Raw genomic sequence first — 24,432 nt, forward strand, 5'->3', positions numbered from 1 at the left:
AGGAAGGAAGGAAGGAAGAGTTGTTAGGTAGGAAGAGCCAGATATTGATAGGGTGGTAGGAAGGTGACCCTATCAGAGTGTCACCCAGCAATAGGGCTCATGAGGTCAACCTCTGGTCTCTCTCAGGTAGGAGGTGGGAGTCACCCCTGCCCTCCCCCACCCCGGCCCTGCCCCTCCTGGAGATCCCACCTGCAAGAGTAGGTGGTCCCCAGGACAGGGGAGTGAGGACAGGCAGGCAGGGCTGGTAAGAAAAAACCTTCAATAAGAAAAGTAAAATATCCACTTAGCGTCCATGCTTGCTGCCCAGTCCCAGGGCCAAACTTTACATCAGATCTCCCCAAAGCAAAACATTTAAGAGCCTTTGATAAGGACACCAGTAAAATCCACTCATACCTAGATGGCAGCTGACCCATGAGGAAATCTCCTGAACACCACCCTGTCAGCACATGTTTTCCTTAAAAATATTCTGTTTATTTTTAGTAGGAGTCCTTGGGAGGGGGGTCCTTTTAACTACTTAATTTTCGTAGCTTAGAATTCTTTTTCTTCAGCACATTTCTATCAGCAGTGTGTGTGTGTGTGTGTGTGTGTGTGTGTGTGTGTGTGTGTAAATCATAAAAACAGAAACTGGCTACTAGTGGGAAAGCGAAATAGTACAACCACTGTGGAAAGCAATATGAGATTCCTCAGAAACTAAACATAGAATTACTTGATTCAGCAATCCCACTCCTGAGCATCTATCCAGAGAAAACCATGACTCAAAAAGACACATGTACTCCGATGTTCATTGCAGCAATATTTACAATAGCCAAGACATGGAAACCACCTAAATGTCCATCACAGAGGAGTGGATCAAGAAGATGTGGTGCATATACACAATGGAATATTACTCAGCCATTAAAAAGAACGAAATACCGGCATTCTTAGCAACATGGATGGATCTAGAAATGATCATGCTAAGTGAAGTTAGCCATACAACGAGACACCAACATCAAATGCTTTCACTGACATGTGGAATCTAAAAAAATGACACAATGAGCTTCTTTGCAGAACAGATACTGACTCACAGACTTTGAAAAACTTATGGTTTCCAAGGGAGACAGGTTGGGGTATGGAAGGATGGGCTGGGAGTTTGGAATGAAATGCCATAAAATTGGATTGTGATGATCGTTGTACAACTATAAATGTAATAAAATTCATTGAGTAATTTTAAAAAACTGGCTAACTTTTTTTTTTTTTTTTTTTAATCTTTTTGCTATTTCTTTGGGCCGCTCCTGCAGCATATGGAGATTCCCAGGCTAGGGGTCGAATCGGAGCTGTAGCTACCGGCCTACGCCAGAGCCACAGCAATGCGGGATCCGAGCCGCGTCTGCAACCTACACCACAGCTCACGGCAACGGCGGATAGTTAACACACTGAGCAAGGGCAGGGACTGAACCCGCAACCTCTTGGTTCCTAGTCGGATTCGTTAACCACTGCGCCACGACGGGAATTCCCCAAAACTGGCTAACTTTTTTTAAAAAAGGAATTTATCGGACAGTTACTCCAAATGGACAGTTAACCAATTTATTGGAAGTTTACTCACAGAATTAAAGGCAAAAACCAAAAATGCATTATGCCTGGGGAAGAACAGGAACCAGGTGGCTCCTGAGAGACAAGTGGGGGCTTATCTTTCCAGAATGTTGGAAGATATAGGTGGGTTTACTCACCTCCTCTCCCCCAACTTTGTGCAGAGTGATTGACAGTTCCCTGCAAGCATATCAAATGAAGTGGAGGTAATTCAATACCTCCAATGGGAAAAATTACATGTATGTTTTGACAATGTATCATTTATGTGTCTTTTTCACATAAGAAAAGTATTCAAACAAAGCTTTTAGTCAAACTCCCAAAGGGCAGAGAAAAGCTGGGCATTCTATTAAAATAACAGTAGATAGAGTTCCTGTCATGGCGCAGTGGTTAATGAATCGACTAGGAACCATGAGGTTGTGGGTTTGATCCCTGGCCTTGCTCCGTGAGTTAAGGATCCAGCGTTGCTATGAGCTGTGGTGTAGGTCGCAGAGGCGGCTCGGATCCTGCGTTGCTGTGACTCTGGTGTAGGCCGGTGGCTACAGCTCTGATTCGACCCCTAGCCTGGGAACCTCCATATGCCGCGGGAGTGGCCCTAGAAAAGGCAAATAGATAAATAAATAAATAAATAAATAAATAAATAAATAAATAAATAAAATAACAGTAGAGGGGGTTGGGAGAGAAGGTGGGGGTTTTTTTATTTTTTTTTTAATCCCATTCCATCTTAATACATACTCAGGATCAGATGCTGATTAATTTGGCACTAAGTGCTGCTGTTAATCAGCTGTATGTCAGCAATCATTTCCGGCCACATTTAAATGATACAGCGTGGTGGGATTAACTGCCCTTTTGCCAATTATCTCTTTACGAAAGTAAAAGTAAACTCGATGTGCACTCCTGCTGGGGTGTCACCACCCTGTTTACACTCACTATGATTCTGGGGATTACGGCAAGGCTGGTCTCAAGCCGATGAACTGGATCGAATCCATCCTTGTTTAACAAGGCGTTTTGAGACCTGGGATTTCCTGAGCCAGTTTCCAGAGTGACAAGGAAGCCCTTCGTAGGGTCACACGTGGCAGGAACCTTGGCTGAACCTGGGGATGGGCTTGCCCTTCTGCCCAGAGGAGAGTGACCAGGTGAGCTGGGCCCACAGCTGCCCCTCGTGCAGGACGCACAGCCCAGCAGGGTCGGGAAGGTCTTAGGTCCTTGGCCCATTCATCGGGGAGCTGACAGAAAGGAGAACTGACCATCATCTCGAGCTCCTAAGAGGCACCAGGAATTGTTTTTGGCTTTTCTGGGGCTTCCCGCTTGATTTTAGCAATATTAACAGAAAGGGAAAAAAAGTTGTTGGAAAATGCAGTCAAAAAACAAAATTACCCACAATCCTACAACCCAAGGCCAACCACCAGCATTTTCAAATATTTGCTTTAGGCTTCGCCTGGTCGGGGAGGGGCTGCAGGTGTGTTCATCCATGTCGTTTCTAATACTTTCTGTGAAACAAATAGGGAATAAATAACTAAATTTATGTGCATAATTAGGATCATAATATATGCATATTTTTGCATCCTGCATTTTTCACTTAACATGATATTGTGTTTCCCCATGTCATTCTAGTCTTCAAAAACAACATTTTAATAACTTGTGCTTTGATTATAAACGGGATACAGACCCCTGGTGAAAAGCTTTGGAGCATACAGATCCTTATTTTGCCCTTTTTATCTCACCAACAGGCCATTAGGACTGTTTGCATTTTCTCATAGTCCATCCACTCTTTCCTATTCATTCATCAACTTACATGTACCTGTATATATATGCATGTGTGCATGAGTTTACACAACTTTCCATCCTCCTTTGTCACATTATGTGCTAAGTTGGTCTTGTGACTTGAACATTGGGGTTTTTTGGTTTTTTGGGTTTTTTTGGGGGGGTTGTCTTTTGTCTTTTCAGGGCCATGCCCATGGCATATGGAGGTTCCCAGGCTAAGGGTTGACACAGAGCTACAGCTGCTGGCCTATGCCACAGCCACAACAACTCAGGATCTGAGCCATATCTGCAACCTATGCCACAGTTCACGGCAACACAGGATCCTTAACCCACTGCGCAAGGGCAAGGATCGAACCCAAGTCCTCGCAGACACTAGTTGGGTTCATTAACCACAGAGCCATGACAGGAACTCCTCAAATGTTGTTTTTAAAACCTTATCTTAGAGTTCCCATTGTGGCTCAGTGGAAATGAATCTGACTAGCATCCATGAGGACGCAGGTTCGATCCCTGGCCTCGCTCAGGGGATGAAGGATCCGGAGTTGCTTTGAGCTGTGGTGTAGGTTGCAGACACAGCTGAGATCTGGCATTGCTGTGGCTGTGGTGTAGGCCAGCAGCTACAGCTCTGATTAGACCCGTAGCCTGGGAACCTCCATATGCCATGGGCGTGGCCTTAAAAAGACAAAAAAAAAAAAAAAAAACCCTCATCTTAATGACAAAGTAACATTACATTAGGCAGGAGGATGATTTTTGCCTCAATAATACCCAATTTGGGGACATGTGGGTTGTTTCTAATGTTTAATAAGATAAATAGTGCAAGGAAGAACATCTTTCCACGTGAAACTTTATATCTGTCTTTAATGTTTTCTGGAAACTTGGGAAATTAATTATACTGTGACTCAGTTTTATGTTAGGCTTAAAAGGCTGTCATTGCTGCCCGCCCTCAGTGTGCCGAGTGAATACTGAATTCTCATTAAATGAGGCCAGCGGTTTCTGTTTTGATAGGATGCTTCCAGGATGGGGCACTCACCTCTGTCTGAATCAGGTCCTTCCCGATTTGGGCATCACAAACATTTGAAGGCCCTCCCTTTTAACAAGAGAGACTGTGATGCTATGTAACAACTAGATATTGAGGACATAGGGACCCCGATAATTCCTTTCGGGTCTCCAAACACTTTCAGGCATTTCTTTCCCTCCCCCTCCACTGGGCTAGTAAGCTCGAGTCGTATGGGTTTCCTTCCAAAGCCTGGCTGTTGGAGCCCCGGCCCATCGTGGCTCTTTGCCTCTGCCACCCCCTTGTGCCCTCATCCCTCTCTCTTTAAGAGAGGATCAGCCTTTACAGGGTGATCTCCTTACTCTCTCTCCAGCTCACTTCTATTTAGGGAAATGACTCTTAATTCCTCTATAATTGATATGGTGTAGACATATCACAGCCACACCCTAGGGACATTTGTTGCACCAGGGTTCAGCTCACCAACCACCTTTGCAGCTGGACTATCCCGGTTCTCGGCCCTGCTCCATCCCTCATGAGCTGTGTGACTTTGGGCTTGTTCCTGAACCTCTCTGGGCCACCTGGAGCATCCCTGACTTACATTCCTGTAAGTCAGACTTGCCCTGTAAGTGAGGAGGCTTCAGACATGGCTGGTTCCAGGTCACCCACTCAGCTCTGCTTCTCAGAAGCTGAACCGTCTGTGCGGAGTCATGCGTGTGTGTTCTTGACACACACACACACACACACACACACACACACACACACTAAAGCTTTTCAGAAGGAGCTCCCACACCTAGGATCTCAAGACCTAGGATCTGCTCTGGAAATGGAACAAACGAAAATTCAAATACAAAAACAAAACAGAAGAAAACAGCCTTTGGTTTAGCATTCTAAAATAAATGGCACTTTTGCATGCTTGAGCAATTTGGTCAAAAATGAACGTTTGTAAAGTTTGGTTAAAATGTAACTTGAGGAGAGGAATGAAAGAGTGGTTGGAACTGCTCTGGCAGCTGTGAGGAGTCCTGCTCCCCACCCCACCCCCACCCCGCCGTCAACAGTCAACGCCTGTTCTGATCCAGGGGCAGATAACAGCCATAAAAGAGGGAGAGCTGAGGGCCCCGGATGTCTCTGCTGTCTGAGAAGTCATCAGGCCGGCAGCTCAGGTGACACTGGGGACAAGCCATGTCAGAAGAGAGGCTAGCTGCTTAAATTTCATTAACTCGAAGGCTCTGGATGGAGCTTGTGAGACATCAGTCCACAAAGGTGTTAAAATGTCTTTCCAACACCGTCGCAAGCATTGATTTTCATTTTCTCCCTGCTCTTTTCATGGTTGTTATTGCTGCTAAGATGCCTGTTTGATGACTGCTCCACCGGGGTAACCAAGTCCCACAGAGCATGCCTAGGCGTGTACCAGCATATTCTGCGCCACCAACCCCCCTGCCTCCACAAGGCCATCTGTTCTGTGCAGAGGGCCATCCCTCCCCTACCCAGTGGGCGAACTCCTATTCATCCTTTGAAACCCATTTGAAAGGTGTTGAAACTGAGGAACCTGGGAGTCACCCATCTCCGATAGCTCCCCTCTCACAGTCCGCCACCAGGTCTCGTTCCTTTTACAGCCTGAAGACCTCCCCTCTCCCTCCATCCCCACTTGCCAGCTGCCAGCCCTCATCATCTCTCCCCAAGATACGGCAACTTCCCTGCACTAAGTAGGTCACAGACATAACCCCATCTCCCCCTCCCAACCGACCCGCACTCCTCCCTTTAGAGGTGAGCAAACTGTGGGTGTGTGGCCCCACCCCTAATGCCCAGTGACCTTGGCCTGTCTTCTCCCTCCCTCCTGGGCCTCAGTTTTCTCCAGGTACAAGATGAGAGGCCTGGGCTACACGATCTCTATGATCCCTTGTTGTTCTAAAACTTGACACCTCGCAGTTTCTTGCTTTAAAAAAAAAAAAAAAAAAAAAAAAAATGCCCCCGGTGGGATGATGCTTTCAGTGTTATATTTGGAATGGGGAAGATTTTCAGAGGAATATGGATCAAATGGACAACATGAGAGGAGAGTGAAGGGCCGGCAGGAATGGTTGAAGGTATGAGTGTCGCCCCCTCTTTGAGAGGGGAGCCGACAGGGCGGGGCTCAGGCAGCCTGCACCCTTTTGAAAGGACAGCATGTGGAGGAGGCGGCACCTCTCCCCTCCCTCCCGAAAGCAGGTGTGAACAACTAATCACAGGAACCTTTTCACGAGGCATGTTTCAACGGAATTTACAAAATACCTTTCTAGGTCTGTGCTCCCGAGCGATGAAAGGAAAAAACAAGATCGAGTTTAAAAATGGTTCTGCCACCTCTGAGGAACATCTTCTTGAATTTCCAGAGCCTCAGTTTCCCTCAGCTGTAAGATGGAGCTAAAAATAAACCTACCACAGGAGAGTGTGCTGAAAATTAACATGGACAATATTTGTCATTATAGCCCATTATACCTAGTTGCAACTATCATTATTGTTACTACTTACTTCTATCATTAAAGGTATTCTTGTCACTTTTAGCAAAACAACAAGAAGACCAGTTTTTGCTCACGGTCACCAAAACCTCACCCTGCAGTGAGTCCCTCTTTTGGGGGTCGTGGACGTGGCCCCTTCCCACAAAGAGCCCCTTGGTGATACCAGGCACGACCTCTGAACAGACCCCAGGGACGTATTGACAGCACGGCCAGACCTGATCGCCAAAGGCAGATTCACCCTGAGTCTCAACTTATGTAACGCATCCAAGCAATTCACCCACTTGCTGAAATCCCAGCTCGAAGGAATCACAACCCCCCCACCCCGCATTGCAACCCAGTGCCTGGTCCTGGAGGCAGCCTGTGGCGCGTCCTCCTTGAAGGTAGGGACACCAGGACCACATGACCCCTCTGAGAAGCAGGGACAGGTGTTCACGTGTCTGGGGCTGATGGAAGCAGAGAAGCCGGGAGAGCTGGGGAAAGCAGCTCATGGAGCTCCCGGAGTGGCACATGGGTCCCGCAGAGGGAGGGCTGGACACCCCACTGAGCCCAGCATCCTGTCTGAACGCAGAAGAGCACTGGCCCCAAGAAACAGAAGAAGGCAGCCGGGCAGGTTTCCACACTACGAGTCGTCTTCCACACCCACCTCCTTAATTCTGAAGGACTGAACGTCAGATTTCCTTTTCCAGTGTCTCCGAGAGCCCCGGAATAGCGGCTCTTCTCTCAGAGGAGAGAGATGGGGTTGAAAATGTGCTCTGCCTTCACCTGCCAAAGCCCACACTTCCCCCAGCCAGGAGCCCCACAGCTCATATTCTTCTCAGTATCTTTAGAAAATAAAGTTTGTTGTGTTGGCAGGTGATGACAGAAACTTGACAGGTGAGTAAAAGCTATTTTTGCCCTGGGCACTCCTATTAATGTACCCGTATTGCTAAATTTTTGAAAAAGCTCCTTTCCCCTGCCTTGTTTTAAACAACGGTAGTCGCCGTAGGATCCAAACTATTTGAAGCCAGTCTGTTTACTGCGCAAAGATCTAGGTTTGGGAACCCACAGATGCCCTCAATGGAGAACTACATGGGTTTTTTTTTTTTTTTTTTTTAATTTTAAAAATCCCGGTTAAGAATACGAGCTTTGCCACCAGGCCAACAGGGTCTCAGCCCCAGCTACACATCAGAATCAGCCAGGCAGCTTATTTATTCATTTGTCCTTTTAGGGCTGCACCCGAGGCCTATGGAGGTTCCCGGGCTAGTTGTCCAGTCAGAATTCTAGCCAGGCCTATGCCACAGTCACAGCAACTCAGGGTCCGAGCCACATCTGTGACCTACACCACAGCTCGCGGCAACGCCAGATCTTTAACCCACTGAGCGAGGCCAGGGATTGAACCCTAGTCCTCAAGGATGCTAGTCAAGTTCACTAACGGCTGAGTCATGACAGGAACTCTCAGGCAGCTTTCTATTTTATTTTATTTTATTTTATTTCTGTTTGGTTTTTTTCCTTAATTACTTTATTTTTTTATTACTCAAATGACTTTATCACATCTGTAGTTGTATAATGATCACAACAATCTGATTTCACAGGATTTCCATCCCACAGCCCAACACATCCCCCACCCCCCAAACTGTCTCCTCCGGAGACCATAAGTTTTTCAATGTCTGTGAGTCAGTATCTGTTCTGCAAAGAAGTTCCGTCTGTCCTTTTTTCAGATTCCACATGTCAGTGAAAGCATTTGATGTTGGTGTCTCATTGTATGGCTGACTTCACTTAGCATGATCATTTCTAGGTCCATCCATGTTGCTAAGAATGCCAGTATTTCGTTCTTTTTAATGGCTGAGTAGTATTCCATTGTGTATATGCACCACATCTTTTGATCCACTCCTCTGTTGATGGACATTTAGGTGGTTTCCATGTCTTGGCTATTGTAAATATTGCTGCAATGAACATCGGAGTACATGTGTCTTTTTGAGTCATGGTTTTCTCTGGATAGATGCTCAGGAGTGGGATTGCTGGATCAAATGGTAGTTCTATGTTTAGTTCTCTGAGGAATCTCCATAGTGTTTTCCACAGTGGTTGCACCAATTTACAATCCCACCAACAGTGTACTAGGGTTCCTTTTTCTCCACACCCTCTCCAGCACTTATTGTTGGTAGACTTTTTAATGATGGCCATTCTGGCTGGTGTAAGGTGGTACCTCATAGTGGTTTTGCTTTGCATTTCTCTAATAATGAGTGATGTTGAACATCTTTTCATGTGTTTCTTGGCCATCTGTATGTCTTCTTTGGAGAACTGTTTAGATCTTCTGCCCTTTTTTTGATGGGGTTGTTTGTTTTTTTGGTATGGAGCTCCAGGCAGCTTTTTAAAATATCAATATCTGACTCAGGCAATTAAATCAAAATCTTTGGGCATATGACACAATGTAAGTAAATCAACCAAACCCCAGTGATTTTAGCTGTCTCACTGGGACAAGCATCAGCTTCCCCAGCCATAGAATGCAAAGAGTAAAACACAATCTGGGAGGGCTGTTGCAAAGATCAGAGAAGCCATGGAGTTCTGTTGTGGCTCAGCGGAAACGAATCCGACTAGTATCCATGAGGATGTGGGTTCGAAACCTGTCCTTGCTCAGGGGTTAAGGATCCAGCATTGCCATGAGGTGTGATGTAGGTTGCAGAGACGGCTCGGATCCTGCGTTGCTGTGGCTGTGGTGTAGGCTGTGGCATAGGCCAGCAGCTATAGCTATGATTCAACCCTTAGTCTGGGAACTTCCATATGCCTCTGGTGCTGCCCTAAAAAGCAAAAAAAAAAAAAAAAAAAAAAAAGATTAGAGAAACCAGCTCATGTGAAATGTTTATTTACAGCATATGCCTGACTCCTCATAAGACCAGGTGGATAATGAGCACTGATACTGGACCATGTGTGATGCTGTGACATCATTGAAGAGATGGGACGCTCTCATGCTGGGCAGCCTAAAGCAGAGGCCAGTGCCTGAGCCCCAGTGTCCTCATCTGTTTAATGGGATAATAACAGTATCTACCCCAGAAAGTCCTTTTGAAGATTCAGTGACACAAGTAATGTAAAGCTCAGCACAACACATGACGCAGCCCACCTGCTGGCTCTCATTACCGCAGACCTCGGAGACATTGCAGGTTCGGTTCCCGACCACCACAATAAAGCAAAAGTCACAGTAAAGCAACGCAAAGGAATTTTTTTGGTTTCCCAGTGCATATAAGTTATGTTTACATCATATTCTATAATCTATGAAGTGTGCAATAGTGTTGCACATTAAGTGTGTAACAACATACACATCTTAATTTTAAAATACTTTACCAAAAAATGTTAACCATCACCTGACAACACAGGGTTGCCACACACACCTTCAGTTTGCAAAAAGTCTATCTGCAAAGCACAATAAATCAAAGCCCTGTAAGACAAGGTATGCCTATCCTGCAAAAAATGCCATAACCTGGCACCCTCCTGTAAAAGAGAGGTCCGTGCCCCGTTACAGAGACGGCTGGTGACATGACTTGCCAAAGGGCACCCCCTGGGAAGCAGAATCCTCAGGATTTGACCCTTCTCCAGTCTTTTCTCCAAAATCCCTATTTTCTGCTCTGCATCAGTCACCACTGTCACGGGGGCCGGGGTGACTCCTCAGCGAGAGCTGGCCCTTAGCCCGTCGTCACACGAGACTTTCACCTCAGGGATCCAACCAGCCATTTCCAATCGTGTCTCTGCTTACAGCCACGCACTTACTCCCCGAATGTGCACCAGGGATTTTTACCTCTGAGCCACAAAGCACCCCTGTGCTCGTGCCCCATCCTCCCCACTTCCAGAGCCCGTCCAGATGCCCGTCCCCCAAGATCTGGGGCCAGAAGTGTTCCTCTCTCCACTGAGGCCCCCTACACTTTGTCCATCACCTTGGACCTTCTGCTGGCACATCTTGCTGACAAGGCACAGCCGTCCTGCCGGACTGTGGGCTCTTAGAACCTGGGATTTGTCCTAATTGTGTCTGGTCTAGCCCGCCACCTTCCCTAATTTAGTCTAACACCTTCCATTTTCAATGGGGTTTGTGGGGAGACATCCTTGTCATAAATCAACCTGTTTGACTCCTAGATGTCACAGACACACTTAACATTATTAATTTTCCATGAGGTTTGGCAGTGAAGTGTTTGGCAGACTGTCCCTGATGAGATTTGGACAGTCACTCCCTTGGCAGTTCAGGGTGGCAGATGGGTGTGGCTCCCCGCCTTTGCAGTAAAAGTGTGGGTTCAATGTTTGTGCGTTTTTACAAACTGCAACTTTAGACTCGGGCCTAAAGAAGGCAAAGAATTCAAAATCAAGTGGTGCATTTTGAGGAGTTATATTAAGGCCTTTTAAGTGAGATGCAAATGGAGGGTTGTGGGGAGAGCCCTGGGGTGGGGGGAACCCTGGGATCAAGTCCCATCTCCGCAACCCCTGGGCTGCGCCCTGAAGACATGAAGTCCTCCTCCAGGGCCTTGGTTTTTGTCAACTGCCAAGTGAGAATGCTGCTCCAGGAGATGTCTGAGCTTATTCCAGGTCCAGCATTCCAGGACTCAATTGGATGCCAACTCAGTGGAACTGGCTGACTCTGGATTTGTTCTGTAGGACCATCAGGGGTTGAGAAAGCTTTGAGGGTACTTGCCCCTAGAATGACCTCTGTTGCTGACCAGAGGCCTGACCCTGAAGTCCCTTTGTTTCCTGAATTCATTTGCAAACAAATGGATTCTAAACTATCTTTGCAATAAGGAAAATGCTGCCCCATGGGATCCTGGCTTTTATGGAAATGGATTGAGTTCTATTTGTTTTTGCAGAAATACATCCAGGCCTTGAATATCTCTTAGCTCCCAGGGGGTTTCTAAATCTTGGCTCTTGGAGATTAGTCCATGCAACGCCTTATTTGCTACAAGGAGAAAGTGAGACCCAGGGAGGGGAGGGGTCATGGCGTAGAGCTGAGGCAAGGACCCCGTTCTCCTGTCTCCTGTCTGCGCTGTGCTGGGGTGTGAATGCAGGTGTGGCGGGACTGGGGAGAGCTCCTGATCACCTCCTGGAAGGAGGGGCTGGGTACCTGGGGCCACGAGAACCCCCTCAGCTCAACTCACCTGGGGTTGATCAGGTCAGAGCTACAAGGGCCCTTGGACAGGTCTGGTCCTGTGGGGGGTGGGGAATGATCCCAGGTAGGAAAAGCTCCATCCCCAAGGGAAGTGGGGATTTTGGGGAGTAATAGGGTTAGACGAAGTCATGAGGGTGTGGCCCTTGTATAATGCTCTGATGAAAAAGGAGCTCACTCTTGGGAGGTCCTGTTTTGGGGCTCAACAGTAATGAACCGTCTAGTATCCATGGGGACACAGGTTTGATCCCTGGCCTCGCTCAGTACGTTAAGGATCCTGCGTTGCCATGAGCTGTGGCGTAGGTTGCAGACACAGCTTGGATCTGGTGTTGCTGTGGCTGTGGTGTAGGCTGGCAGCTGTTGCTTGGATTTGACCCCTAGCTTGGGAACTTCCATGTGACATGGGTGTGGCCCTAAAAAGACCAAAAAAAAGTCTCACTCTCTGCTGCCACCATAGGAGGATACAAGAAGAAGATGGACATCTGAGTTCCTTGGTGGCCTAAAGGTAAGGACTCAGCATTGTCACTGCTGTGGCTTGGGTTCAATCCCTGAGCCAGGAACTTCCACATGCTGCAGCCAAGGGAAAAAAAAAAATGCAGAAGAAGAAGATGGACATCCGCAAACCAGGAAGAATGCCCTCCCCAGATACCCACTCTGCCAGCTCCTTGATCTTGGGCTTCCTGCCTCCGGAACTGTGAGAAATCTATGTTCGTGACTTTAGCCTCCCAGTCTGTGGTCATTTGTTATAGCAGCCCAAGCTAAGGCACTAAACTTAGACAGCCTCTTCATTTTACAGATGAATAGACCAGATCTCAAAGAGGGCAAGCGATTTTTTTAAAGCCACACAAGACCCAGGACATTCTGCTAAACCACAGTCCGTTTGTCTTTCTGTCTCACTCCCTTTCTAAAGGGTCAGAAAATCCTCCATTCTGATGAGTGCACCCGGAGACGGCTTCTGCCACTCCACTCATCTGCCAAGGCATTGGAATGCTCATAGTCAGGACGACTTGAAAGATTTCCTGTTTTTAAAAAGCTGCAATCGAAAAGTGCTGTCATTTTCTTTAAATACATTCTTTTGAATAAAACATCTATTCTGGATGCCAGCAGCAAGCTTCGAAACATGTTTGAGATGACATGATTGATAACAAGAAGGCTTTTTCAAGATGTTTCTAATTTCATCTTCCTGGTTAAAGAATGCGAACTTTCTAACATGATGTATGGCCTAATAAGAAGGTGTGCTCCGACCAGAGTTATTTATTTATGCTTCCATCTTTGACAGATGAATATTAACTACTGAGAAAAATCGTAAAGCCAATTAGTAAAAGCTGAATAATGTCCATGCGAGAATGTGAGTGTGGAAACACCAGTTCTTTCTCATCTGAACAGCAGAGCACAGGGATTCTCTGCCCTCCTCTGGGAAGCCGTGGTGAGGCCAGGACATGGTGGCACCTGCCCTTCAAGGGGCCCTCAGGTTGGCCATGAGGGAGTCCAATCTGGGAGCTGAGTCTGGAATGCTCAGGGGAGAGTCACCACGGCTGTTGAATTCCCTCCACGCGGGACCTGCAGAAAGAGCACATTTCTGCCCATCCTGCTACTCAGCCGACCACCCTCCAGCACTGAGGGCGGATGAGAAGGAGAAAAGGGAGAAGCCAAGCTCCAAAGACAGGCTCTCCTCTCCTCTGCTCTGGGGGTGGGGGCACATCCTCCTGCAAGAGAAATGGGGGTAACAAGCCCCCCAGCCCCACACTGCCTCATCTCCTCCTGCTCTTGTCTGCTCTGCGCACCAGTGTGGCTCCCAGGAGCTGTGCAGTCAACACATCTTCAGTGAGCACCTACTATGTGCCAGGCACCAGCAACAGAAAGCAGTCCCCACTCCCATGGGGCGCCTCTGGGGACCCAGGACTGAGCTCAGACACTGGGATCATGCTGTTCTCCACCCCTCAAGTCTGCTGTGTCTCTGAGGCTGAGGAAAGGGGGGGGGCAGGCTGACAACAGCTTCCAAAATCAACAAGAGGCTGATTTCTCCCAACACATGCTGCGAACGTTGTGTTATGCTTCCAGAAACGAAGAACAAACAACCTGAGATTTCAGTTGGAAGCTGTAAATTATTCTTTTCCCCAGCACCCTGGGCACCAATCTGTCACTCTGCATTTTGTAGCCCATTGCTAATTTTTAATAATTTCTTGACAACTGCACGCTCCACATTAACAGGATGCTACTGCGGTGCCATTCAAGAAGGCCACAGTCCTTAAGGTGTAGAAGGACATCTCTCATCACCCTACGCCCCCCTACAAATGTAGGTCAGATCTGCCTGGAAATGGATCCATATGTTTTTTCTGGTACAAATGACTTGGCTTTAAAGAGAAAGGCCCCCTCCCCAACCTGAACCACCAATGGTAATCAAAAATCTAGCAGAGTAGTTCCCAATGTGGCTCAGCCGGTTGCTGTGGCTGTGGCTGTGGCCAGCATCTGCAGCTTCGATCTGACCCCTAGCCCGGGAACTTCCATATACTGCAGGTGCGGACCTAAAAAGCAAAAAAAAAAAAAAAAAAAAAAAAAGAGTATTCAGTTTGAGTTCAAAGTCCTCTTGTACTAAAATGATGGGTATAGGAACATGTAAAATTCCATATTTTGTGGTCTCTGATAGTCGGTAGATACTCAGACTGTCCCACATGATAGAAGACAACTTTATTTTCCTGAAAGACATGACGGTGCCTAAGCAGTCTGATAGTTAACATTATGAGTTGTGATTAGACATCGTGATACTAAATTTGGGACATGATAACTTTCAGCGTTCCCAACTTATTTCCTGCACCTGCCACCATGTGTTCCTCTGCATAGTTTATGGCTTTAATATTATTCTGCGGGTTCGTCCAAATCACGTTACAATGAAATCCCTCTCAAAGAAGATCCAGCTGAGTAGAGAAGAAGGAGGTTTGCATTCACCTTCATGATGGATTCCTTGGGCTGAAAATGATCTCTTGGACCTCTTGCCTTTCGTTAGATGGGAAGAGAGAGACTGCCCATTTGGTCATGCAAAACAGTTTGTAACTTTGCCAACTCCTACTTGTGCATCGGGGAGAAATGGAAATTCTGTGTACTCTATTCTAGAAGAACAGATTACCAACAACATCAAAGACTTTAGTCCAGAGGGGCTTGGAGACGTGCTATCCACAGTGACACGTGTGAACATCTTGTCTGAAGCTTCTGATGTTTTTCATCACACACGTGGGACTGGATTCTTAAAGAGTTCTTAGGAAATACACACAGTTTATTTAGAATGTTAGGTCCAAGGATGATAAACTGGGCCGGGAAGTGAGCATACACCAACATGGAATGCACTGTGGTTTGGTGGAAGCGATCCAGTGGCCAAGAGCAGGGGGTTCCCGCCCCAGCCCTGTGGGAGCTGAGGCAGTTTCCTTCTCTGGAAAAGGAAAAAAATCAAGGGATGGCCCGGGACTGTCCCCAAGGTTCCTCTTGGCTCAGATATGCTAGGATTCTATACCCGAAGATCTCCTCTCTCTTCCTTCTTGCAATTGGCATTTGTCATCTGGGAAACCAGATACATGGCAAGAGGTCTTCACGGAAGACCTATTCTCATACTTTAATGAGACCCAAATACAAGGCAAGTGGATCAGGGGACAGAAATGAGAGCCCTGTTAGATTTTTTTTTTTTCTTTTTAGGCCCATACTTACGGAAGTTCCTCTGCTACAGGTTGAATCAGAGCTACAGCTGCTTCCTACACCACAGCCACATCAATGCCAGATCCAAACTGCATCTGCACCCTACACCATGGCTCACAGAAATACCAGATCCTTAACCCACTGAGCGAGGCCAGGAATCGAACCCACAGCCTCATGGACGCTAATGTTGGGTTCTCAACCCACTGAACCACAACAAAAATTCCTCAACTTGAATACTCTTGTTCAGAATTCCATTTGTGAAAAACCACAGCCAGAGCAGCACCTGAAGAACATTACATGTTACATGCATCTTGTCTTTTTTTTTTTTCCCCAGTAAGACTGAAGGACAGAAAAAAAGAGTAGATGTTAATCTTTATAAGTTGCTTCCTAAAGTCTGAAGAATTGTCCCTTCCACCATTATAGTTTGGTGATCAACTCCATAAACATGTAATAGTCTGTCAGTGAGAAATGGGACTATTTTATTTGTCACGGAATTTGCAGAGTCTATTGGCCCCCTGGAGTTCTTGGGCCCATGTGGGTTTTCTGGGTTTGAGCTTTGATGGCACACCACGACCAAACATACAGGGCAATGGTGAAATAAGGCACATAGAGAAAGACAAACATTACATGCTCTCACTTACATGTGGAGTCGAAAGACATCAAACTCCTAGAAACAGAGAAGAGAAGGATGGTGCTAAGGCTGGGGGAACTGGGGAGATGTCGGCCAAAGGCTACAAACTCTCGGTTATAAGATGAATGAGGAGTTCCCACCGTGGCTCAGCAGAAAGAATCTGACTAGGATCCATGAGGATGCAGGTTCGATCCCTGGCCTCGTTCAGTGGATTAAGGTTCCTGTGTTGTCATGTGCTGCGGTGTTGGTCACAAACGTGGCTCAGATCCCAAGTTGCTGTGGCTGTGGTGTAGGCCGGCGGCTGTAGCTCTGATTCGACCCCTAGCCTGGGAACCTCCATATGCCACATATGAGGCCCTGAAAAGTCCAAAGAAAAAAAAAGAATGAATACGTTCTAGGGCTCTCAGTACAGAATGATGACGCTAGTTAAAAACACTGTATGATATGTTGAAAGGAACTCAAAGGGTAGACCTTTTATTTTTAGCCATGCCCATGACATGCAGAAGTTCCCAGTCCAGGGACTGAACCTGAGCCATAGCAGTGACCCAAGCTACAGCAGAGACAACACCAGATCCTTAACCCCCTGTGCCACCAAGGAACTCCTCAAAGGGTAGATCTTAAATGTTCTCAGCACAAAAAAAGACATGGCAGCCATGGGAGGTGACGGAGATGCTAACTAACCTGTCGTGGTAACCCTTTTACCACATACACAAGGATTAAGTCGTCACGTTGTACACCTTAAAATTGCTTAGTGTTATGTGTCAATTATATCTCAACAGAGCTGGGAGGAAAAAATAAATAGACGGAGAAGAGTGTCAAGTGACAGGGCTAAGATCTGTGGGTACGAGCCATAGCAGTGACCTAGACCTAGTGACCTAGCATTGGAACTAGAGAACTTCTCCTCCTGGTTCTGCTACTTTCTCAGTGTGTAACTTGCAGCAAGTTAATTACTCCCCAGGGGTGCTTCCATTTCCTCCTTCTTAAAATCAGGATGACAATAATAATACCTCCTTTATAGAATTCTGGGACTAAACAACTAAAAAACCTTAGCCAAAAGGTCCTGGATCATAGTAAAAACTCAATAAATGTGAACTATTTCTCTCTTCCTCCCGCCCAAGGAATCCTTTTCTCCTGACTCCCCATTTGTCTTTGATATCTTCTCCTTTGGCTTTTCAGGCATGAAAGTTGTCACATTTCACAAAATTGCCGGGTCAAAATCTACATGCATTGTTAAGGCTACTAATGATTCCAAACTGCCCTTCAAAAATACCAGAACATTTTATATCACACACGCACGCAATGCTGACAAGCGAAACCAATAAGTAATTTCAAAGACTATGAGAAACTCACTAAGTGCGTGGAAGCATTTGATGTGTATTTATTTTCAATGAAAGAAAATGCAGTCACTCTGATAGCTCTGAGAAGTGTTTCTGTATAAAAGGAAAGAAACTGGCTTACTCCACTCCAAAAAAAAAAGAAAAGAAATGGGCAACGATAGCACACACCCCCACCTCTCTCTCTTTTCACTCATTTGTCTTGACATTGCCAATATTTCCTTGAAAAAATAGAAGGCATCAATCACACCCCTTCAGTATTCCTTACCAAGTGCACCTTCAGCTGGTCTCACTTCTCCCCTCTTCCCTCTTCTCTCAGAAGAGGCTTTGTGCTCCCCATAGATCAGTCACTCTGCATGTGTCTGGACCTCTGGACCTCCCTCTGATCTGCCTTCAAATCTTCACATGTGCAGCCCCCGTCCCCACACCTGGGCTCCTGCATCCTGCTTCACTCACCACTCCCTTACCCCCACCCCCAGCATCCCGTCGGTACAAAAGCACACACCTGAGCCTCTCACCTTGCATGGAGAATGCTCCCTCTTGATTCCCCACCCCCGTCTAATTCACTCAAAAGGCGTCCTCACTTCTGCCCTGCTTCTTCACCACCCCATCATGAACAACCCACTCCCCTGGGGCCTCTGCGCCCACAACTCCGTGGAAAACCCCCCTCTCCTGAAATAACCACAGAACCAGATTTAAATGTGGGCACACCCCAGTGCTCAGCCTGCAGACCTGCAGGCAGACGGCATGACCCCCGCACAGGGCCCCTCAGCACTGACCACACCTGAGCACGCAGCCCCAGTGGCCTCAGCACCGCACCTGCACCCTGCCTGAGGACCTGTGTGGTCACAGGAGTGTGCTCAGTTCACAGGGGCAGCCCAGGAGGGCAGGGGTCAGTAGCTCCCAGGAGCAGCTCTCAACCCATGGCTGATGGGAAATGGTGGATAGATAACGCCCAGCTCCCCATTTCAGAGGGATAAGCTTGAAGCATGTCCTGCAACATCTAAGAGATTCCACACTTGGTTGAGCCCCACCGATTATTTAATGCCCTCTTGGCCAGGGGTTGCCATGGACTGAGCAATGCCCCCCGCCCCCGACCTCAATTCATTTGTCAAAGCTCTAAGTCCAGTGTGATGGTATTTAGAGACGGGGCCTTTGGGAGGTAATTGGGTTTAGATGAGGTCATGAGGGAGGAGCCTTCGCGTTGGGATTAGTGCCCTTATGAGAAGAAATGGCAGAGATCTCTCTCGTGTGTGAGCAACCCCCACCCCAACATTTTAAGGAGGACACAGGGAGGCGGTGGCCACCTGCAAGCCAGGAAGAGACCCTTTGTCAGAACCCCATCGTGTTCGCACCTGACCTTAAACTTCCAGCTTCCAAAACTATGAGAAATAAATTGCTGTTATTTCAGTCCTCCATGCTGTGGCATTTTGTCATGGCAGCCTGATCCAATTAAGAAGGGGTTAGCAGGAGTTCCCGTGGTGCAGTGGTTAGCGAATCCGACTAGGAACCATGAGCTTGCGGGTTCGATCCCTGGCCTTGCTCAGTGGGTCGACGATCCAGCATTGCCGTGAGCTGTGGTGTAAGTCGCAGATGTGGCTCAGATCCTGCATTGCTGTGGCTCTGGCATAGGCTGGGCGGCTACAGCTCCAATTAGACCCCTAGCCTGGGAATCTCCATATGCTGCGGGAGCGACCCTAGAAAAGGCAAAAGACCAAAAAAAAAAAAGAAGGGGTTAGAAGAAACAGGCTAAAGTCACCTGGTTCAAGGGGTGAGGACCAGGCTGGACATATGAACCCAGGAGGCAATGATACATAGACAAGTCAATGAAACAGGAAAAGGGAGATAAGAGTCTTTCTGTTTCCCAGGGTGGAAGTACGTGCCATCCTCTCTCTGCTCAGCATGGTTGGAGGGCCCACATCAAAGGTTGGTAATTGGAACTGTTCTTATCTGCAGAAGGTCACAAAGGGATACGTTTTTGGTTTTGACTTTTTGCTTTTTTCAGGGCTGAACTCACGGCAAATAGAAGTTCCCAGGCTGGTCAAATCGGTCCACGCCGCAGCCACAGCAATGCCAGATCTGAGCCACGTTGTTAACCTATACCACGTTCACAGCAATGCCAGATTCTTAACCCACTGATCGATGACAGGGATCAAACCCCCAGCCTTATGGATACCAGTGGGGCTCATTACCGCTGAGCCACAAAGGGAGCTCCTCAGGATATGCTTTTGGAATCATAAAATTTCGGATAGATTATCCAGCTCCTCTGCAGGTGGGGAAACTAAGGCTAAGGCAAGAGAACTGACTTGCCTGGTATTTTCTACCATTCAAGTTTGTTTTGATAAGACTTAGAAACCCAGCAGTAAAGAAGGAAGGTGAGGTTTAACGGTACCTTGATATTCAATTAGACAGGAGGCCACCAATAAACCTTCCAACGCCAAGGCCAGCGAGCTTTGGTCCTGATTCTGTGACGGCCTCCCTCGTCCGATGCTGCCGGTCTCTCTCCTGCTGATGACTGGGTTTCCATGAGGTCACGCTCTCCTGATTTCCTAGCAGGGAAGAGAGAGAAGAGAAACTTAAAAAGCAGAAGGAAGTGACTTAGGGTCAGTTCTCTAGAAGTGGACCCCATAGCAGGATTGGGGTGCCGTGAATCAGTGGGGAGGCTCTCCGGAGGTGGGGAGGGAGGGAGGCAGGACACAAAAGGAGCTAAGAAAAGCTGTGACCTCGGGCAGAGGCCAGCCTGAGCCCGCAGGGAGCTCTAGAGCCTGAACTGCCACCCAAAGCTGGTTTCACCTGGCAGAAAACCAGCCCTGTGCCCTCCGGTGAGTCAGTCAAGGGATGCATGGGAGGGGCAGGCGGGGCGGCTGCTCCTCGGGCGGCCCCCTGTTTGGCTGAAAGCAAGTCTGCAGAGGAGGGGAGGCTGTGGGTAAATAGCACTAACATTCCCGGCAGGGAGGGGGGATGGAGGGAGGGAGGAAAGAATTGCCATTATTGCAATCTTCCTGGAAATCCAACCAAGTCAGGAGGTAGGTGTTACCAGCTTCAGTTTATTGATGTGGAAAAGGGGGGCCGGGGAGGGGGGCTTTCCCTAGATTTCCAAGGAACAATGAAGCTATTTGCAACCCCAGAAAGTGACCAACCAATGTGAGAAAGTGTCAGATTATTCACTTTTACGTATTTATTTATTTGTGTGGCCATACCTACGGCATATGGAAGTTCCCACGCCAGAGGCAGAATGGGAACTGCAAGCCTACACCACAGCCACAGCGACACGGGATTGAGCTGCATCTGCGACCTACACCTCGGCTGTGGCAACACCACATCCTTAACCCATCGAGCAAGGCCAGGCATTGAACCCGTATCCTCATGGAGACTAGGTCGGGTTCTTAACCCACTGAGCCACAATGGGAACGCCAAGATTATTCACTTTTAAAGAGCACCCCATGGATTCCAAAAGGCCATCAACAAGCCCAGGTCCTAGGATTAAGGAGCAGGTGTCTGAGACCTGAATTCCCTGTACCCCTTAACCTTTCCAGGCCTCAGGCTCCAAGTCTGTGAAATGGGCGGGACATGAACTGACTGGCAGCCTGAAAGGCATCCTCACCTCCAGGCCCTGTGGACATTCCCTCCCATGGCAAAGGGGCTTTGCAGATGAGGCTAAACGAAGGATCTTGAGCTAGGGAGGTGGGAGATGCGCCTGGACTGTCCTGGTGAGTTCTAGAGGTCATCACAAATATCCACACAGAGGGAAGTAGAGGCAGACTTGATACAGAAAAGAAGGCCTGGTGAGGACAGACGATTCAGAGAAGGAAGAAGCTAAGTGTCTGGCTTTGAAGAAAAAGGCCACAAGCCAAAGAACAGAGGAGGCTTCCAGAAGCTGGAAAGGCAGGGAAGAGGATTCTCTCCTGGAACTTCCAGAAAAAAGTGGCCCCACCAACAGGTTGACTCTCAGCCTCTCTGAGCCCCTGCCTTCCGGAATCGAGGAGAGATTTGTGCTGTTACAGGCCACTGCCTCTGTGGTCATCGGTTACAGCAGCAACCGGAACATGCATCGTGCGTGAACAGCATCTCACGCTCAGGAAAACTGAAACAGGCTGCTGTTCTCCGGGCCCAGGGCGGGGCCAGATTGTGAGCAGAGACTGGGGGATGGGACGGGGGAGGGGATGCAGCTCTAATTGCCCAAATCGCAGCTGCTGGAACCCACTGCCTGCCTTCCTGAGGCTTCCTGAGCCTTCCCACAGCACCTCCTCCTGCTCAGCCAGAAACGGGAGCCGGAGAAGGGTGGAGTTCAGGAAGTGTCTGTTTGATGGGCATGGAGTTTGGGGGTTTGCAAACCAGGCATCCTGAGAGGGGGAATAAGGCGGTGTCTCGAACCAGATAGTGATGGGGGTTGTGACCAAAATAAAGCCGTGCAGCCTGGGGGGATGTGTGCAGCAGGCCCAGAGGACGAACTCCTGGAAACACTCAGGCTACTCAGGGCCCGGGGCCCCAGCGGAGAGCAGGACACGGAGTCAAGGGAGGGGAGTTGTCCCTCCAGCTTTGCCACCAATTCGCTCCTGTGACTTTAGACAAGTTGCCCCTGACCCTGCTCTCTGGGCCTCGATCCCCAGGCTGAGACAGGAGAGGGGTGAATGGGGTGGTGTCCGGGGACCTGCTTTCTCTGATGCTGGGTTGTTTCAGATTCCTGCTCAGGCCCGCAGCCCAGTAGGCTGACCCCACCAGACAATCACAGAGCCAAAGGCTCGGCAAAAGCAAATGCCTGGGCCTCCCAAAGAGAGCTAGAGAGAGGCAAGACGGAGAACGCGCTGTCAAAATACTTTGTCTAGAAACAGATGGAGGCGGCCTGCAAAAGGCAGATTGCACCTGCCTTCCAAACCAACAGAGAGGGAAAGGACGGACAGTGCAGCCCGAAAACAGATCCCTTTATGCAAACGGCAGCCAGTCTTTCTCTGGCGGCAGGTTTTAGTCAGAAAACACATAAATCTATTTCCCAGGGGAGTAAGGTGACTGAAAGGGGTCAGGGGCTCCAGAAGCTTCTCAAAAATAGCAGTGACCAAGGATCTTCCAAAATTCCATCTCAACAGCCTGGGAAGAGAGAGGCCTCTTAACCAGAGAGGAGGGATGCGAGGATGTCACTTGCAGTTACAGTAACCCCTGCGCCGGGCTGAGGAAGCTGAACTTGGAGAGGAAAGCCATGAGCTCACAGTCAGAAAGCTACAAAGTGGCTGGGCTGGGATTCGAAATCAGGACTGTTGAACCGAAACCCACAAGTTCTGAGCCATCAGGAAAACTGTGGAGATGAATTCAGATGATGTTCCTTAGAGGAGGCCAACTTCGGTCATTAATGGAAAGTTCTGGAGGTTCTGGGAACATGCCTAAACTTTGTGGTGGTTGTGGTAAAAAGAAGTTATCATGCTGGTCTCCAAACCAAATGTCCATCACTCTATCAAGGACAAAAACAAGGATGGAAGGACCAAGGGTGGCTTAGGTTGGTCCCTCAGGCACCTCCAAGGCCAACAGATGACAGTTTGCTCTTGGAAAGAACTTTTTTTTTTTTTTTTTTGACTTTTTGCCTTTTGCTAGGGCTGCTCCCTCGGCATATGGAGGTTCCCAGGCTAGGGGTCGGATCGGAGCTGTAGGCACTGGCCTACGCCAGAGCCACAGCAACGCGGGATCCGAGCCTCGTCTGCAACCTACACCATAGCTCACAGCAACGCCAGATCCATAACCCACTGAGCCAGGCCAGGGATGGAACCTGCAACCTCATAGTTCCTAGTCAGATTCATTAACCACTGAGCCATGACAGGAACTCCGGAAAGAACTTTTAATAAGTCAGAGCCGAAGGTAGAAGGGGCTGTGTCAGAGGTAGTGAGCTTCTCATCACAAGGGGTATTCAAACAGAAGATCTTTCCAAACCACAGACTTGACAAAACCAACCTCCTTCTTGGTGTTACAGGCCTTTCCTACCTGTACCAACTTACATTCCACCTTTGGGAAGGTGGGAAGGCAGCAGATGTGGCTTCACAGTGCAGACCACATGAGTCCATTACTCTCAGGCCAAGCCTGAGAGCACACCCCTTTTCCACCAGCATCTCCCCACACCTGAACTTCTCACCTCTCAGTCTTCAACCACACTCCCTTACAGCTGAAAGGTTCATAAGCTCTTTTTTTATATATATAATAATTTTTTTTTCGTTATAGCTGATCTACAGTGCTCTGTCAATTTTCTACTGTACAGCATGGTGACCCAGTTACATATACATGTATAGATTCTTTTTTCTCACATTATTAGGCTCCATCATAAGTGTCTAGATACGGTGGGAATGTAAGTTGGTACAACCTCTACGGAGAACAGAATGGAGGTACCTTAGAAAACTACACATAGAACTACCCTATAACCCAGCAATCCCGCTCTTGGGCATATATCCAGACAAAACTTTCCTTGAAAAAGACACATGCACCCGCATGTTCATTGCAGCACTATCACAATAGCCAAGACATGGAAACAACCTAAATGTCCATCAAGAGATGATCGCATAAGCTCTTTCTACACCTTGGGATTCGAAAACGCTTTTACAGCTCTGCCAAAATGCCTTTCCTTGGCCAGCCACAGCCCCAAGCTTTTGGGGGGACCTTTTTTCTGTGCTTCCTGCAATTGATTTTATTTGCCTTCTCCCCCATCTAACAGCCACGCCTTTGTTCCTCCCGTTACCCAGCAGCAGACCTCATGCTAAGTAGGCCCCAGCTAAGGGGCTTTGCCTGAGAGTAATGGACTCATGTGGTCTGCACTGTGAAGCCACATCTGCTGCCTTCCCACCTTCCCAGAGGGAAACCCAGTGTCCCCACCTGCCTGCAGCCCTGTC

The 24,432-nt window shown here is 48.0% G+C and overlaps 1 long non-coding RNA gene across 2 annotated transcripts in view; it reads right to left on the bottom strand.

Annotated features, from left to right (window-relative positions):
- Nucleotides 1-20,357, bottom strand: part of LOC102162742 — a 452,540-nt gene extending 432,183 nt beyond the window's left edge. For both annotated transcript variants that reach the window (XR_002345309.1, XR_001303633.2), the window contains exon 1: nucleotides 19,962-20,357. This is a non-coding gene — a long non-coding RNA (uncharacterized LOC102162742). The remainder of the gene's footprint in view (nucleotides 1-19,961) is intronic.

Source organism: Sus scrofa, chromosome 6 (genome assembly GCF_000003025.6).
Source record: "Sus scrofa isolate TJ Tabasco breed Duroc chromosome 6, Sscrofa11.1, whole genome shotgun sequence".
In the NCBI taxonomy this organism is placed as follows: Eukaryota; Metazoa; Chordata; class Mammalia; order Artiodactyla; family Suidae; genus Sus; species Sus scrofa.